Raw genomic sequence first — 14,842 nt, forward strand, 5'->3', positions numbered from 1 at the left:
GAAGTGGGAAAATGGCGAAATGGGAAACTGGCGAAATGGGAAATGGCGAAATGGGAAATGGCGAAGTGGGAAAATGGCGAAACGGGAAGACACCGGCAGAACAGGCAAGACCTTCGTTACCAACCTTCTTCTGGCCAAGGTCAGGCAGACGAGGAACATTGCCCTAGCAGTTGCTTCAAGCGGCATTGCTGCTAGCCTGCTGGACGGAGGGCGCACAGCTCACTCGACCTTCAAGCTGCCATTCAACCTGGCAAAGCAGGAAAATCCAACCTGCAACATCAGCCGTGGCTCCACAAAGGCCAAGCTGTTCCAAGAGTGCAAGCTCATCATCTGGGATGAGGCAACCAATGAGCCACAAAGGCGCTTTTGAAGCACTCGACAACACCCTACAAGACCTTCGGCACAACACAAACGTCATGGGAGGTGTGACTGTCCTGCTCTCAGGCGACTTTCGCCAAACCTTGCCAGTCATCGCCAAAGGAACAAGAGCAGATGCTGGCAATGCCTGCATTAAGTCGTCGTACCTCTGGAGCGAGGTGAACCGCCACAGCCTGAAGACCAACATGAGGGTGCAGCCTCGTGTATAGTGCGTATACTGCCTTGCTGCGTCGTGCATAAGTGACGATGAGGGCACCAGGTCTTGTCGTATATGTATAGATAACAGCGGTATATGTGGGAGTGCTTGCAACAACTATAACAGACGACACCTCGCCCATAAGTGCTCTCACGATGGACTACCATGCCTACTCACTACACGCACGCATGCACGGACGCACGCACAACGCGCACGCACGCACAACGCGCGCGCACACACAGCGAGAACGCACGCACGCACGCACGCACGCACACATTTACCTATAATACATGTAATATTAGCTCTTGATTACATATGTATATACACATATCGCAGCTATATATAACGATGCGATTAACCGCTCGCTCCGTTGAAAACTATCACTCGTTTAGCATCCGTTACTTGTCTCGCCCTAACAATGATGGACTCGCCGAGCGAATCTTCCCGCATGACAGCACACAGCACGCGGAGGTGCAAGTAGAGGGGTAGGTTCGCACGCGGGGCTTAAATCTTGCCGGCGCGATATATATATATATGTAGCGGAGGAAATATGTGCGCTGAGGAACATCTACTCTAATTAGGTACTTATACGGGCATCGACAACTCTGTTAGCCCGGCGCGACTGCATACCGCGAGAGAGAAAGGGGGAGAGCGAGAGAGAGGTGTTTATCGGAAGGCGTCGCGATGAGCCGATTTTACAAACGATGAAGAGATTTTTTAATCGGACCGATTTTTGGGTAGGTGTGCGACGGCCTTTAGTCTATACCTGTCTGATCACGCGACTTGACAATATCCCTTCTCGGCCTGCCGTGCCCAGCATGCTGTGGCAACCGTAGCGTCAGCGATATTGACGCTAAAGCGAATCTTCATTCCATATAACAGGCGAGTAACATCGATGCGCAATATTGCATCAAAGTCCGAATTGCTTCCGTAATATGTTGGCGAGCGCTTTAATGGCGAGTACAGAACTATACGCGTTAGAGCGCGCCCGCGCATGACGCTATATGCTAGGCAAGCCGCATAGACTGCACGTGCGCCTGGATGTTGACAGAGTTTCCATTTTCCTCATCCTTTCACGCTCATGTCTCCACATCACTTATCACTCGGTTTATTTCTCTCGAAGCGAGAGGTTTAAGATGATAGTATGACTGCATTCGCGGGCAGTGCTCTTAAGTATGGCGTTTTTGAGTTATTTTCCAGTTTGATTTATCATGAATTTGATCAGGAAAGCTCGGTCGGGGAAAATGCGCTTCGAGAGTACGTTATCGGTGACCGTTTTTAGCGGATCAGGATTACTGTTTGGCATTACTTACGCTTGCCTTCCTGCATCTGTCTCGCGCTTCTTAACGACATCCTGACCACGTGACTACTTACTGCACTGCAACTGAGGCTTCTCTATAGGCGAATGTATGTGTGTCTGCGCGAGGGTGTGCGTGCGTGCGTGTGCGTGTGCGTGCGTGCGTGCGCGTGCGTGCACGCGAGCGTGAAGTGTGAGCGCGCGTGTATCACGGGTAGAGGGTGACGTGCTGTTCTAATGATTTCACGACCAGAGTGCATATTGGCTTGTGTCGCGCGCATACCACAATAGCGAGGTCAACTCGTTTGGCCCGCAATCGATGCTGCAATCAATCTCGCTTCATTCCCGCGCGCTTCCTGCACGGTTATTAATGGTCACTAACCGCTGATATATATAGTAAGCATTGGCATATCAGCTGCTAGCCAGCGGCAGCGACAGACGGTCAGCGTGACGGTCTCGTAGACTCATAGGTTGTGAAAACGCGCTTACATCGCATCACGTCTAATGATTTTTTTTTATACGGGGAGAAAGAATGTACACGTGAGAGACACGTGTGAGAGAATAGAGAAAGAGAGAGCGAGCGAGAGAAGTTTCACAGACCTTTTAAAATATATTTAATTACAATATGTGAGCATATTATGTAGTTGCCACTCGGTGGGCGCAAAAAATTTGGGGGTTCACCCCGCGGTCTAGCAGCAACAGTAGCGGCAACAGTAGCAGCAACATCAGCAGCAACAGTAGCAGCAACAACAGCAGCAACACCAGCGTCGTCAGCATCAGCATCATCGTCAGCATCAGCAACCTCGGTCTGACTGGCTCGCAAATTAACTCACGGCAAGTTGCTAATTGCTTAGAATAGACATACAGTGCGCGGAAACTGTCATTCCCAGTCTCGCTTTCCGTTAAAAGTATTTAATTAAATGTAGCCAGGCCGGTCACTAGAGGGGGCGCGAGTAGCTTTTCATGCACGGTAGGCCGGTCAACAATACTAAGCTGTATAATTACATGATAGAGGGCTCCGCGATTTTTCATATTACCCACAATGCAACGCCGCCGGCCATGACGATTACAGAAACCAGCTCAGGCATCGTACAAGTACATTGAGCAACGCACTGTTTAGTATTGTAGGGATTGTAGGTAATATTGCTATTTTTAGTGCAAGTCGCGGAACCCTCTATAGACATTATACACAGCGATTATATACAGCTCAGTGGTCAAGAATCAACACTCCCGGGACCAGACGGGTTGTGATCGCCGTACCAACAAACCTGAAATCGTTAGCATTTAAGTGGTACCAGGGCTGGTAGATTTTTGATGGGTTATTATGCATCACGCTGCGCCCGCATAAATAAACTTTGTCACCTATCAAATACGATGTGGCAACCAGCGCCGCCTAGTGTCATCTTTGAGAGTTTTCAACGCTGCGGACTGACGTCACTCAAATATTTTCAGTGTGAAGTAAGTAAAAGAATGACTTATTGTACAACGCACTCGCGACATGCGATATACATTTGAGATTTTTTTTTATAAAACAGCGAATCTGAATTTGATTAAACCTATTGAAAAATGCAACCCATTTCGGATTATAATACTTTCACACTCATTAGCATTTGAGATTGAACGCTACATATGCCATCGAGCGCTTAAGCACACAATATCAGCGCAGTCGACTTCGTTAATACGCAAATGAGATTCAGTATCGCACGAAATCGCCAGTCCCCGTGGCGACGGATCGCACGGAAACCAAAGCGGACCGGTTACTGGGCGAATGTATTCGCAATAGAATCTGCCCGCTCGGCTACAATGAACCACAGTTTCATTTTTGCACACCAACGAGCACAGTCGATGACTAGACGACTGATTGCGCCTGGTTTGCGAGCAGCAGCGCTAGTTATAGGCCCGTATGGTCTATGTCCCACAGGGTACTATCGGAGGGTACCCTGGTACTATCTAATATGCCGGACCGTACCTCGCCTACTCCACTAACGAGTCTAGGGAGTCGCCTACGCCTACTCCCTATAACCCTAACCCTAACCCTGACCTTAACCCTAACCCTAACCATATCAGATAGTTACCAGGGTACGTTCCGATATATCGAACCGTACCCAGGGTACCTTCCGGTAGTACCCTGGGGGACATAGACCCTATAAGCGCTAGTTAGATATACAAAGACGCGTTCGACAAATTCAAAGATAACGTTCGCGCTAAGATACGTGTATGATTAACGGACAGTGATAAACCGCATCAATGCGTCACTGCGACGGTCCGATCACAGTCCGGAAAACACATTAGCAGCAAGAGTGTGATTAAAAACCGATTGCTGAATCGTCGACAGCTCGGAAACTTTGCTAACATTTTATATTAATCATTTAATTTTAATTTTCTTAATTTCTAAGTAGTGTCGTGTAAAGTAACACTTGTGTGCTGTGTTTTATGAAACGGCGCTCGTTGCGGTAAGGTACCCGCGGTGGGTGTACGATTTACTACATATTACCAGTACATAATTCTTGTGACACATCACACGATGTCACCAACACTTCACCCAATCCGTCGCCACTACATAATTCTTGTGACACATCACACGATGTCACCTCTCATATGATCTCTGTGATACATTAGTATTACACAAAGACAATTTGTTTTTCCAATATGACGTATGCTGGCCCTCTGTTTCACACCATCTCGGTCTTGGACACATTACAAAATGTTTGTCAACACCCTATCTGCAAGCACACAAGCAAGCCCCCACATACACACGAGATAGATAAATGAATGGATGGATGGATGGATGAATGGATGGATGAACGGACGGATAGGTGGATGGATAGGTGGATTGATAAATGGATGGATAAAGGAATGAAAGGATGGATGGATGGATGGATAGATGGATGGATGGATGGATAGATGGATGGATGGCTGGATGTATATATGGACGGATGAACAGATCCTCGGTAGATAAATGAGTGAATAGATCAGGGCTGGACGAAGGACTAGACAGACACACACAGACCGCTCACGGAATGTTTTGCCAAGCGCTTTACGCGGCCACACCCTCCGACATCCGCATCATCACGCATGCGCAGCGACGCCCGCCAGAGGCGACAAACTTCCAGCATCCAGGAAACTACATCAGTAAATACGGACGAGCAAACAAAAGCGGACTCGGCCGACGGACCGACTTAATCACTGGCGACGTGCGATGCTTAGCGGCAGCTCGATTAAATCGCCTCGACTAAAATCATGGCGATAGCGCTTCGGTCGCCAATGTATGAAACTCGAAGCGTAATCGACTGAAATGCAATTTACACGGGCTATTATCAATCCAAATTGGTTAACTTTCGAGAAACCGAGTTCCGCTAAGATTTCATTAACACTTCAGTACCAGCGCTCACTTCTCTAGACTGGCCGTGCAACTTGAAACTGCCATTACGCGAGCGCACGCACCCGGTCACATACATCGCATGCCCGCACACACGTGACGCGCTCTCACACTAACATTAAATCGATCACCCACGCACGCACGCACTCACGCACGCACGCACGTAATACCGCCCTCAAGGGTGATCACTCTAAAAAAAACATTCGCATATTTTTCCCTTATGTCGCACTCTCTACTCTCTCTCTCTCTCTCTTTCTGTTTGTGTGTGTGTGTGTGTGTGTGTGTGTGTGTGTGTGTGTGTGTGTGTGTGTGTGTGTGTGCCGCTGTAGCATGCGCGCGCGCGCTCTCTCTCTCTATCTCTCACATCCAACCCTAACTCGTCTCATTATCCTACCATAACCTTAATCATAACTATAACCCAAACACAAACCATTTTCTATTTTGTCCATCACTAACCTACCGCTAATCATACGCCTATTCATAACCTACCTCTAATCCTGACCACACCCTACCTCTAAGACTACCTTGAATCCAAACCTCCATGCACCTGGTCCTAAACAAGCCACTATATAACCATAACCTTCCTCTACCGACGACCCTAGCAATCGTGCCCTAACGTACCTCTAACCAGAACCCTAACGACATTACCGTGTCGAGCTGTGTAACGCCCCGCGGGGCCGCCGCCATGTCGAGTTAAATCTATTCAGTCGATCTCATTCTATTTGACGTAATTAAGGCTGTCAGACGAATCAGGCAAAATATTCGCGTCTCGCGACGCGGAAATAACGCGGCGACACACGGGGGCAGCACTAACGCCGCACCGCGGTATGCCGCGTCCTACACTAACGCCGCACCGCGGTATGCCGCGTCCTACACTAACGCCGCACCGCTGTATGCCGCGTCCTACACTAACGCCGCACCGCGGTATGCCGCGTCCTAGCACTTAACGCCGCACCGGCGTAGTGCCGCGTTCCTACACTAACGCCGCACCGAGTGGTATGCCGCGCGCTACCACAAACGCCGCATTCCGCTGTGATGTTCCGCGTCCTACACTAACGCCGCACCGCGCTATGCCTGCGTCCTAACACTATCGCCGCACCGCTGTATGCGCGTCCTACACTAACGCCGCACCGCATGTAGCCCGCGTCTACCACAACCCGCACCGCGGTATGCACGCGTCCTACACCTAACTCCGCAGCGCGCACGGTAGCGCGTCCATAAACTAACCGCCGCACCGCGCGGTAAGCCGCGTCGCTACACGTTAAACGGTTCGCACCGCTGTATCCGGCGTCTACAACTAACGCCGCACGGCTATGCCCGTCCTGTGTACCACTATCGCCGCACCGCTGTACGCGCGTCCTACACTATACGCCGGCACCGCTTGTATGCCGTCGTCCATACACGTAAACGCCGCACCGCTGTAGCCGCGTCCTATCACTAACGCCCATTCCGCTGTATGCGTCGCGTTCCCGCTACACTAACGCCGTCACCGTCGGTATGCCGCGTCCTACTACTAACGCCGCAACCGTGCGGTATGCCGCGTCCCTACACTAACGCCCGCACCGCGGTATGCGCGTCCTACATAACGCGCACCGCTTTGCCGCGTCCTACACTAACGCCGCACTGCGCGCCTATGCCCGCGTCCTACACTATGCGCCGCACCGCGTATGCCGGCGTCTACCAACGCCGCACGTACCGCTGCTATGCCAGCTCCTACATCTAACGCCGCACCGCGGTATGCCGCGTCCCCTGCACTAATACGCCGCCCACCGCGGTATGCCGCGTCTACAAGCTGAACGCCAGTCACCGTCGGTATGCCGCGTCCTACTACTAGCGCGCATCCCGCGGTATCCGCGTCCTGCACTAGACGCGAGTAAAGGCGCCGTCTCCACACACCGCGGCACGACACGACACAGGCAAAATCCAGCACGTGTTTGTGCTGAGAAAAAAAAATACAATTGTGATTTGGTCGCGCGATCTGGCTGAGGCGCGATTGTGTCCCTGGTTTCCCAGTGCATTGCAGAAATTGGAGCAGGCTGCTTGTTGTCCATTGCTGATCGGTAGCTGGAGAGGAGGAGCGACGTGGAGGAAGGAGACAGTGGCGGCGGTGTGATGGTGTCAGAGTGGTCTTTTCGTCCCGTGTCACGTCAGCTCGGCAAAATCTAAAACTCATGACTATTGCGCCGTCGCCGTGAAAACCCGGCTGTGCGCCGTGGTCCGCGTGTCAGTGGAGACTGCGCCCATAGAGATACTAATAGATTTGATATTTTGCCGTAGGGGTGAACGACGCCGTTTCCGTGGGCGTTCCGTGGCCGCGCGCGCGTGTGTGAGACGGCGCTTAACGCCGCACCGCGGTTAATGCCCGCGTCCTACACTAACGCCCACCGCGGTATGCCGCGCGGTCTACACTAACGCCGCAACCGCGTCTACTAATAACTCATGCAATCCGCTGCAGCGACGTCACAGCGTCACGTCACGTGTGGCACCGCACGCCACACACGCAACGCACCGCGCTTTTTTGTTCACTTGCATCCGCACTTTGCATCGGTTTTATTTTTTTTTTGGTTGTCTTTTTTGCGCATCTGGCCGGGGCCACGCACGCAACGGCACGCACGGCGTAGTTCTTCTCCTCTTCCGGAATCGAGTTTATCTTTGTTAACACAAAGACGCTACACACCCGAGCAAAACCGAATTTTGTTTTCCAGCGTTCGCCGTCTGCTCGGTCGAGCAAGCACCAAGCACAGCGCCACACGACACAGCACAATGCAGGCTGTAAGGTCAAAACATACAGAAAGCCTGCGTACAGCGCCGGCTGTCTACTATGACACACCTAAAATAGCCATCCAATGAACATCCAAATTTTGTGTGTCAATGGTTGATATTGGTTTAAGGCACAGGCACTTGGACCGTCAATAATTAAAATGATGGTTAATCAAGATAACCACTTGTCAGTAAACTGAGACCTACCAGTTACCAGTGCCTGTACCACCGTAATATTTTAAAATGTTTGGATTTGACCATCAATAACTCACTTCAAGCACCTGTCCCAATTACACCGACTGCAACACATAGCGCGCACTGCCCTTGTGCATGTGCACAATATACACAGTGATCATAGAGAAGGTAAGAACGCGTCCGCACAGAAATTCCAGAACGCATCGAATCTTTTCCAACACTACAGCCGAAATACACCGTCACAATAACGGCCAATAATATTCGTCATCGTGTGTATGCTGAACTGGCTACTTGCTGTCTGAAATATAACGGCAACACTTGGTTACCACATACTTTACCAGCCCAGAAATTTATATGATGAAATCCCTGCTCGAATTTGCCGCGAATCTTCCCCCATGAAGCCGATGTCGTAAATGGGCATTAAGACATGAGGCAGGGCGGCGCATGTGCAGTTCTCGGGGGCCCCCGCCAAGAATGTGCTCGCCAAAATCAACGTCGCCTTCGCTGTGTAGCAGAACAATTGAACGCACACACCCGAGCAAAACGTAACGCTCAGCGGCGAAAACCCCTCCGCGAATTCAAACATTGCTTGTTCAGCGAAACAGCGCTCAGCTGATGCAATGTTTTTTGTTTTCGGGAATCCAGCGCACAGACAGCCACAACATCGAGCGAAAACATGTTTTGCTCCACGTTCGCGAGTGTTTTGCTCGGTGTGTGCGTTGCGCTTTAATAAGCAGTACGTGCCGTATACGCGCGGTGAGAGCAAAGCAAACATCAACATATACCTAATCTGCCCGACAGTTCTGTCCACGAACGACTAGAGGACGTTCGGAACGCCGCAAACTGTCCGGCAGACCAGGCTCTGGCGCGCGAGAGGCGCCCCTATCGCACTCCTTTTTCTGAACATTTCGCATGACAAAGAATAGATTTCTCGACGTGGCCTATTATATATAGTGATTGGGTGTTGTGTATGTCGTGGTTATAGGGCCGTTATCTCTAGTGGTTATATATGTACGCTATGTTCGTTGTTGGTTGTTACGTAAAGTAGTTAGCAGTGTTATGTATAATGGTTAGGGGTATTATGTATAGTGGTTAGGAGTGTTATGTATAGTGGTTAGAAGTATTATGTACATGTATAGTGGTTATGAGTGTTACTGTAGCACGTTTTACACATGTAGTTTCTCGAAACTAGAATACTAGGAAGACTAGTTTCATGGTAACAGAAGCACAACGCCGCAGCTTTCCGGGAGTTGTTTATTTAGTAATAATAATATGAAACTAAAACGATACTATAAAATAGTGATATATGTAGTGGAGACTTGTAGTGTAGTTGATAGAGGTGCTACACGTAGCGGTTAGATGTATAGAGTAAGGTGGGAGTTGCTCGTTATATTAACATGGTCGCACGTACCTGGAGCAGGCACGACACGGGGCACAGAAAGGCACGTTAAGGGCCGTTCGCACACAGGCAGCACGATTTTTCACGCGATTTGATCGGCCGCCCAAGTAAAGAGGATCAGCCGATATCGGGTAGGGTGTGCGCGTTCAAATTTGTAGACGATTTTACTTAGCGATGATTTTATGCCGGTGATGGCGTTCGCAAATCTAAAGACAGTTTGACGTTTTGAACCGGACTTATTGTTGAAGCGATTTTTGTGTAAGTCCGACAGATGTTTGTGGTGTGGGCGCGTGAACCTCTCTACGGGATAAATTACTTGATCAGGCCAATAGCTGACGTGCCCGGTGTCACATGACATTCAAGAATGGCGCCTACGCATAGAACAAAGCGTAGACGATCGAAATTGAGGGAGATTTTAAAATAATCAATTTTTATCGTAAGGTGTGCTAGGTGTTTATCGGAAAGGACGGCGGCGATTGGAGCCGAATTTTACAAAAACGATGAGAGAATTTTTTATGCGCACGGCGATTTTTGTAGGTGTGGCGACGGCGCATTTTAGTCTACTCTGTCTGATCAAGCCGCGACTGTGACATTATCCTTCTCGGCCGTGCCGGTGCCTGAGCAATGCTGTGGCAACCGTTAGCGTCACCGAGTATTGACGCCTAACAGCGAATCGTTATCCATATAACAGACGAAGTAACACTCGATGGCGCCATATTGCATCAAAGCGCAGAATTGCTTCGCGCTAATAGTTGGCGGGCGCCTTGTAATGGCGAGTCACAGACTATATAGCGCGTTAGAGCGCGTCGCCGCGCATGTACGCTATATGGCTAGGCAAGCCGGCATGACGTGCCCACGTGGTGGCGTCGTGGCGTGAGGTGCGCCGGTTGATTTTTCGCCTCTCGGTGTAGTCGCAATGGATGTTGAACAGAAGTTCCTTTTTCCTTGCATCCATTTCAGCCGGCCTCATGTCTCCACATCACTTATGACTTCGGCTTAATTTCTCTCGGAAGCGAGAGGTTAAGAACATAGCATGACTGAATTTCGCCAGGGCAGTGCTCTAAGTATGGCGTTTTTGAGTATTCCCAGTTTTGAATTTTTATGCATGAATTTCACTCAGGAAAGCTCGGTCGGGGAAAATGAGGGCTTCCGAGAGTAGCGTTATCGGTGACCGTTTTTTTAGGGCGGATCAGGATTCTGTTTTTGGCATTACTACGCTTGCCCTCCTGCATCTGTATCGCGCTCTTAACGACATCCTGACCACGTGACTACTTACTGCAACTGCAACGCTGAGGCTCTCTATAGGCGATGTATGTGTGTCTGCGCGAGGGTGATTGCGTGCGTAGCTGTGGTGCGTGCTTGCCGCGTGCGGCTGCACGCGGAGCGTGAAGTGTGAGCGGGCGCAGTGTATCACGGGTCGAGAGGGTTGACGTGGCTGTCCTAATGATTTCACGATCCAAGAGTGCATAATTTGGCTTGTGTCGCAGCGGCATGACCACAATAGCGAGGTCAAACTCGTTTGGCCCCAAGTCGATGGCGAATCAATCCGCTTCATTCCCGGCGCGCTCCTGCACGGTTATTAATGGTCAGCTAAACCGCTGATATATATGAGTAAGCTATTGCATAATCAGCTGCTAGCCGCAGCCGACAGCGAACAGACGGTCAGCGTGACGGTCTCGTAGACCTCTAGTTTGTGAACACGCGCTACATCGCATCACGTCTAAATGATTTTTTTTTATTACGGGAGAAAGGAATGATACACGTGAGAGAACACGGTGTGAGAGAGATAGGATGAAGAGAGCGGAGGCGAGAGAGGAAGAGCGAGAGCGAGCCAACAGCTAGGAGAGGGGGAGACAGAGAGATAGCGAGAGAGAGAGAGAGAGAGACAAACAGAGAGAGAGAGAGACGAGAGAGAGAGAGAGAGAGAGAGGAGAAAGAGAAGGAGAGAGAGAAAGAGAGAGAGAGGAGAGAGAGAAGAGAGAGAGAGAGAGAGAGAGAGAGAGAAAGAGAGAGCGAGCGAGAGAGGAAGAGCGAGAGCGAGCAACAGCTAGAGAGGGAGAGACAAAGAGATAGCGAGAGAGAGAGAGAGATAGACGGGGATTATAGAGAGACAGAGCAGATGAGAGAGAAGAGAGAGAGAGAGAGAGAGAATGAGAGAGAGAGAAGCGCGAGCGACGAAAGAGAAAGAGAGAGAGAGAAGAGAGAGAGAGAGAGAGAGAGAGAGAGGAGCGAGCGAGCGAGAAATAGAGAGATGGAGAGAGAGAGAGAGAAAGAGAGAGCGCGAGCGAGCGTGAAGATAGAGAACGAGAGCGCGAGAAAAGAGTGGAGAGAGAAAGAGAGGGAAGATGAGAGCGAGAGCGGAGAGGGGAAGAGTGAGAGTGCGAGAGAGGGAGAGGGGAGGGGAGGTGTGAGGAGAGAGAGAGAGAAGAGGAGAGCAGAGAGAGAGCGAGGAGCGAGAAAGAGGAGAGAGAGAAAAGAGAGAGAGAGAGAGAGAGAGAGAGAGAGAGAGAGATGAGAAGAGAGAGAGAGAGAGAGAACGAGAGATGAAGAGAAAGAGTGAAAGCGCACCGGAGAGAGAAACATTATCTGAATCGCTGCGACTGAGGTCTGCTGACAAACCCCCACTGAGTGAGGCAGCTTCCGCGCAATGTAAGCTCTGCCGCTGTCGCCAAGCCAGCACACACACGACGCGCAGCAACCGTAAAGCAGCGAACGATCAGAACAACAAGCGAACCTTCAATTAATTCCCTTTTTCGTCCTTTTTCGGGCGGCCGCAGCCGACTAAGTCCTCACGTGCTGAAGGGTTATATAGCAGAGACCGCGGCGCGCGGCGTGCGGCGGCGGCGGAACCATAAAGTCCCGAACGCTTTGGCTCTAACGCACGGAGGGGGAGGGTAGGGGAGGATGAGGGGGAGGAGTAGCAGAGGAAAGGGGAGGGATTGAGAGGAGAGAGGGGGAGGGGGAGGATGAGAGGGAGATGAAGAGCGGAGAAGAAGAGGATGAGGGGCAGGAATGGTGGGAGATGAGGAGAGTAGGGGAGGATGGGAGAGAATGGGAGGAGATGGGGCGGGGGGGAGGAAGTAGGGGGGAGGGGAGGAGTAGGAAGGATGGGAGGAGGAGTAGGGGAGAGTAGGAGAGTAGGGGAGGAGTAGGGAGGATGAAAGGTGGAGAGTAGGGGGGAATGAGGGGAGGATGAGGGAGAGTAGGGAGAGGATGGGGAGAAGTAAGGGGAGGAGAGGGGAGGAGTAGGGGGAAGGAGTAGGGGAGGAGGGCGTGGGGAGGTTGGAAGGGGGTCAGGGGTAGGAGGAGAACTTGAGGCGGAAGCGGTAGGTGGAGGACGGGGAGGATGAGGGAAGGAGTAGGGATAAGGCAGAGGAGTAGAAGAGGAGGGAAGGGAGGCGTAGGGGGAGAGCGGGTTGGTATGGATACAGGGAATCTTGCCCATGAGCTAGCATCCGTATTAAAAACCGGCGCGCAGTTTTATATTGATTGGGAGAATATAGATAATAGACTAGTAAAGGATAGGGCGAGAGAAGAGAGAGAGAGAGAGAAGAGAGAGAGAGGAGAGAGAGAGAGACAGAGACAAAGAGAGAGGACAGATAGAGAAGAGAGAGAGGGAGAGAGAGAGAGAGAGAAAGAGAGAGAGAAAGAGAGAGAGAGAGAGAGAGAGAGAGAGAGAGAGAGAGAAGGGGAGGAGGGAGGGAGGGGGAGAGAGAGAGGGGGAGAGAGAGAGAGAGAGAGAGAGAGAGAGAGAGAGAGGAAAGAGAGAGGGAGAAGAGAGAGAGAGGGAGAGAGGAGAGAGAGAGAGAGAGATTGAGAGAGAAGAGAAAGCGCAGTCGAGCGCAGTAGATGTCTGCCTGCCCTCATCCGACGCCCCTGCTATTGAGTCAACTTCACTTCAATTTCAGAAAGGCTTGTGTATGAGAACGAGGGTCTGCTAGAGCTAGCAAGTAGAGCTAATAGGTTATAGTATTGAGTGCTGGAAATGCTAACTAAACCTACAAACGTAGGAAAATCGTCTGCGTTCAAAATTTTCTCGAAATTCTGTCAATACTTCATGACTACGATATTTTATTCTGTTTACATCTTACATTTATCTCAGGCCACACGCCACGGCAAGAGATAGCAATACGAGACGTATCCAAGTCACAAACCACCAACCACAGGAATTGCGCATTAGGAAAATGCTATCTGATTATTCACTCATCCCGTTCGGTGTAGATTATTTTTAGATGGCTAATTATCTAATATTGATATCATTAATTATAAAGAAAAGCAGCATGCACAGACAAACGTGCCATCAAGACTAGCAAACTCTTACAAATTTAATACACGATTATGCATTTGTAATTTTTGTATACTTCTGCCATTCAAACGCATACAATTCGATGATCTCCCCAAACTACCAATAATCAAGCTTTACTCCCACATAATCAAGCATTTGTAACCAACTGCGGGAACGTACGAACATGTTACTCTTCCCAGCCCCGACGAGGCTCTTACGACTGTACAACGTCGTAGTGAGTAAACCGAAAAGGTGGACGACCCAACCCAAACCGTTATTCATTAAAATCAAATAATTAATTAATTTCCCTAATCAAAAATCTTAATCATAACCCTAAACCCATTACCCGCCATTATTTACATGAATCCGCATCTCGGTTGACGGGTACTACGTGTACATGTATTGTGTACTGCGTACTATGTACTATGTACTATGTAATGTGTACTCTGTACTGTGTACTCTGTTCTCTGTACTGTGTACTATGTACCATATAATGTGTACTGTGTACTATGTACTATCCTACGTGGTATTGTATGGTGTAGTAGTACTGTGAACTGGTTACTATTACTGTGTACTTTAGTACCGATGTAAATTGTAGCGTGTTAACTTGTACTGGTACATGCACTATGTTATTGTGTACTGTGTACTATGTACCATGTAGTGTGTACTGTGTACTATGTACCATGTACTCTGTACTGTGTACTATGTACCATGTAATGTGTACTGTGTACTATGTACCATGTATGTGTACTGTGTACTATATTGGGTACTATGTGTGACTTACCGTGGACCTGGCTTGGGTTTCTTGCCTGCCTTAAACTCATCCAGAATCAGCTCAGCATCCTTCATCGTCAGGTCCTCCTAGAAAGCAAGCAGAAAACCTTCCGTTATTTACATCCGCGTCTGGCATGTGTCCACACGCGTACGCACGAACGCGCGCACGCACGCACACA

General features: G+C 49.9%; 1 long non-coding RNA gene across 1 annotated transcript in view; it reads right to left on the reverse strand.

The window, feature by feature from the left end:
* The window catches only part of LOC106821641, a 66,730-nt gene extending 51,973 nt beyond the window's left edge, over positions 1 to 14,757 (reverse strand). The window contains exon 1 of the long non-coding RNA XR_001395759.1: positions 14,674 to 14,757. This is a non-coding gene — a long non-coding RNA (uncharacterized LOC106821641). The remainder of the gene's footprint in view (positions 1 to 14,673) is intronic.
* Between the last annotated feature and the right edge of the window lie 85 nt (positions 14,758 to 14,842).

Source organism: Priapulus caudatus, unplaced genomic scaffold (genome assembly GCF_000485595.1).
Source record: "Priapulus caudatus unplaced genomic scaffold, Priapulus_caudatus-5.0.1 Scaffold80, whole genome shotgun sequence".
In the NCBI taxonomy this organism is placed as follows: domain Eukaryota; kingdom Metazoa; phylum Priapulida; class Priapulimorpha; order Priapulimorphida; family Priapulidae; genus Priapulus; species Priapulus caudatus.